Genomic DNA, 4,487 nt, shown 5'->3' on the forward strand with positions numbered 1-4,487 from the left:
GACAGATAGAGTGTTGGGGGTAACGCATTACAAGTAATGCAAGTTATGTAATCAGATTACTTTTCCAAATAACTATTTAAGTAACATTACTTTTTTAATTACTCTTAAAATTTAACTTATTCACAAAATATTGCATAAAACACTTGCAAAACCCACATGATCTAATGGTTAGAGAATCTGACTTGTAACCCAAGGTCGCGGGTTCGAGTATTGTTACCGGCAGGGATTGTAGGTGGGGGGAGTGAATGATCAGTGATCTCTTCCACCCTCAATACAACTGAGGTGAGACCCTTGAGCAAGGCACCAAACCCCCAACTGCTCCCCGGGCGCCGCAGCAAAAAATGCTGCCCACTGTGTGTGTTCACTATTCACTGCTGTGCCATTATCCAGACCACATGGTGGATCAGCACCTAGAGACGCCCTTAACAGCCCTGAATGTCAGTGGAGACCAGGACAACTAGATGAGCCCCAAAGACAGATCCCCACAATCTGACTTTGCTGCAGCATGGAACAAACTGCTGGTTCGTCTGGCCGGAGGAGAACTGGCCCCCCGACTGAGCCTGGTTTCTCCCAAGGTTTTTTTCTCCATTCTGTCACCGATGGAGTTTTGGTTCCTTGCTGCTGTCATTTCTGGCTTGCTTAGTTGGGGACTTTTAATTTCCAGCGATATTGTCGACTTGATTGCACAGATACTATTTAAACTGAACTGAGCTGGACGATGACATCACTGAATTCAATGATGAACTGCCTTTAACTGGAAATTGAGTGTTTACTATTGTCCTTTTGCATTATTGACTCACTATTTTCCCATTTCATACTGTAAAGCTGCTTTGACACAATCTGTATTGTTAAAAGCACAATATAAATAAAGGTGACTTGACTTGACTTGTGCACTTGGATGGGTTAAATGCAGAGCACAAATTCGAAGTATGAGACACCATACTTGGCCATATGTCATGTCCTTTCCTTTCCTTTTACTTCATGAGAGATGCATGCGTGTGGTGCTGCTGACGCAGGAGCCAGTGTTCATAGAATTAAGGTTGAACCACTGATGTCACATGGACTATTTAAAAAAATGCCCTTACGATACTACCTTTGGGCTTTGAATGTGGTAGCTGAGTTGCTGTCTATGGAGGGTCAGAAAGCTTTTGGATTTCATCAAGAATATCTTAATTTGTGTTCTGAAGATGAACGAATGTCTTACTAGTATGCACTCTATAGGGGTACAACAGCTTGTCACTATGGCAGTACCCTTATAGGGAAATATGTGTACCTTATTTTTCCTTAAACAGTGCATATTTTTACTTTAAAGGTACATAATTACTCTAAGGTATTAATAATAGGGGTACAACAGTTTGTCACTGGGGAAATACCGTTAAAAAGACATCTTTGTACCTTATTTGCCTCTGAACGTTCATAGTAGTACCTCTTAAGGGTGCATATTAAAACTTTTTTTTAAACATTTTAAAACTTCTTCTTCTCATTGTACTATAGGTATGTTCTTCCAGTATATCTGTTCTTCTTAGTTTTTCATTCGGTGAAAGCTCAGAGGCACTAAACAAGCCTCTTCCACCCTTATCATCACTTTATCGTGATTTATGGCTGAAGACTGTTTTGGACGATGTAATGTGAAGGTACGCCATTGAAGTGGTCCCATGGTGAGATGCTAAATGGAAAAACATGGTTAAGTATTAGCTAAAGTTGTCAACTAGCAGAATATAGCAGGTAGCCACTTGGGTAATAAGCACAATAATGCTATTTTTAACAGTGATGATAAAGCATGCATTTGCTACAAATGGCTTTGTTAATCCTTTGTGTACAAAACCAAGTTCACTGAATAACTACTGAGACATATAAAGGTGACTATTAAATCATTTTATGTTAAAATATTAATCCCAACTAATTATGCAACAACTATAAGAAATACATTGGTTTGATTTCCCCCAAAAAATTAAGAGGCCACAGAGGGATTCAAGGTAACACCACCTTGAACAGCAAGTGGTTTCAAGGTTTAAATGAAGTGTCTAGCACTGACAGAAGATAATGTATCCATAAACCTCAAGGCAGTCATGTTGGTGGAGTTGCGGAGTGAATACAAATGTGCTAGACACTCAAATGGAAAATAACAAAGCACAGGCAGAAGAGATGCTGGGAACAGAAATGGATCATTGATGAGGGAAAGGAGCACGAAAAGGTATAAAATGGCAAGTGAAAGTACATTCAATCAAGCTAGGGTGCAATCTGACACTAGTGATACCAAGGAGTCGTGAGGTCTGAGCGAAGCCACTAATACAGTAGATACAATTGTAAAAGTTCCAGCAGGGGAATAATGGCTCTTTTTTTTGGACTGAGAGACACGTAAAAATTCAGTTTAAAGGTTGATATTCAAAAAATAAATAAATAAATCCAAAAATTCCTTGACTGTGAAAAGGTCTGATTTTATCATCTTGGTTTTGTTAAGTTGTCGTTTTACTAAAGACCTTGAAGACTTTCTTTAAAATTCAGAATTCATAAACAAATTCCTAAATAGCAAATGATTTTCGCAAAATCATTTAATGACAGACAGACAGACAGACAGACAGACAGACAGATAGATAGACAGATAGATAGATAGATAGTTAGATAGATGGCTGCAATATAACAAAGAGTGAAAAATTGAAGGGGGTCTGAATACTTTCCGTACCCACTGTATATATATATATGTATGGGGGATGAATAAATAATTTAAAGAAATTGTAAAATATATGTTTAAAATATTAAATACAAAATTTTATATTAAAAATAAAATAAAATATTAAAATCTGCTCCATTTTTGTAGATAGTGTACTCAAAATCCGGCATGGTCACCATAGTGATGACTTGTGCTAAGAGACATACAAAAGAATCTGTCATTGTAAAAAAAGAAAATTTGGCACATGCTGTGTTCAAAACGGCTTGCTCCTTTGCTCATTCACTATTCATTACAAAGAGAACGGCACATGTGTGCATAAAAGAGGGAATTTAGCTGAAGATGCTTTGTGTGACTGTATAACATTCTAGCTTTATCCGCATGTCACTGCAGTCATGTCCCGAACGCCGAAAACAAAACCTGATCTGATCTGAAACATCGGATTGTAATCTGATTTCAAACCATATTGATTCGGTTTGGATGAGGTTTGTTAAAATCAGATTCCATGCGGTTTTTGCTACAAACAATTAAACGGATTTGAGCTGGATTTTTGCTGCCTGTCTGAACAAAGCCTAATTATTTTGGTGGAAAGGAGGAAATAAATTCACAGTCAAATCTCCTCTCTGACAGACGGAACCAATATCTGATGATATTTCAGCTAAATGTCATATGACTGGGGAGTATGAGAGATATTGAATTTGTTGCATCATTCCTCATATTTGATTCATATTAATAAGGCGATTCACAAGTAGATGGTGGAAAGTAACTAGTAAAGTAACACATTACTTTTTAAATTACAAGAAAATATCTGAGTTACTTTTTCAAACGAGTAACACCAGTTACTTTGTTTTCCCATTTATTTACTAGCAGCTCTTCTGTCTTCATTTTGAGAGAAATCAGAATTAAAATATTGTAATGCATTACTTTTAAAAGTAACTTTCTCCAACACTGGACAGATTCAGCAAGCGTCCAGCTGTATGTCAGATCTCATCAGGTTGCATTAAAAACAAACTAATTCACAATTCATAGCACTGAGAAGATAGAAGATGTTTGGGTCCCCAAAGCCAAGAGCGCTTCAGGCCAAAGGCCAGCAGGTCCATTCACAAGTCTTCTATAGCACTGAGAAAAGCGGCCGCAGGGCAAAACCTTGCAAAGTCCAGTCAGATCAGGAAAGAGCTGTTGATAGTTATATAGATATATAAAGTAAAGAACCAGCGTAGCATTGACAATCTGGTTGGAGCGTTTGAGTTGCATACTAACAAAGAACAAAAAATGGTGACCTATTTCTCTCCAAGATTCGCTCTACAAAGCTGGGAACGTGATCTGGAGGCCCATTCATCATGATTAGTCCTATTATGTGCAGGCCAGGTCTGTTTTAAACAATGTTTATCTAACTCAGAAATGTTTTGGAATGTTTCTAAACCATTGGGTTTTGACGGTTTTGTGTTTATCTTAACCAGGGCGAGTGCATTCATCTCTGCCAGCGGCTAGCAGGATTTGGGTTCAGCCCAACTTTCATTGCCATGTTCAAGATATTTTAGCAGGACATTGAGAGTGTGCTTAAAGTTAATGGGGGTTTGATTGGCCCTTTTAAAATTAATAGAGGCATTAGACTAAAATGCGACGTTAAATGCTCTTTAAAGTAAGTTTCTTATTCTTAGCTTAATGGCAAACTGTGTTCCTATCCTCTCATTTTAATAATATACTTAATAAAATTTACAAATGGGTTAAGAAATTAATTTAAGAAAATCTCAGAAAAAAAGAAAAATATGGATGTTTATATATATATATATATATATATATATATACAGTGGGTACG

At 37.2% G+C, this 4,487-nt stretch overlaps 1 pseudogene; it reads right to left on the minus strand.

The window, feature by feature from the left end:
* The window catches only part of LOC107665510 (low-density lipoprotein receptor-related protein 1B-like), a 312,996-nt pseudogene that overhangs the window by 167,452 nt on the left and 141,057 nt on the right, over positions 1–4,487 (minus strand).

The sequence above is a fragment of the Sinocyclocheilus anshuiensis genome, unplaced genomic scaffold, assembly GCF_001515605.1.
Source record: "Sinocyclocheilus anshuiensis isolate Anshui unplaced genomic scaffold, SAMN03320099.WGS_v1.1 scaffold543, whole genome shotgun sequence".
NCBI lineage: Eukaryota > Metazoa > Chordata > Actinopteri > Cypriniformes > Cyprinidae > Sinocyclocheilus > Sinocyclocheilus anshuiensis.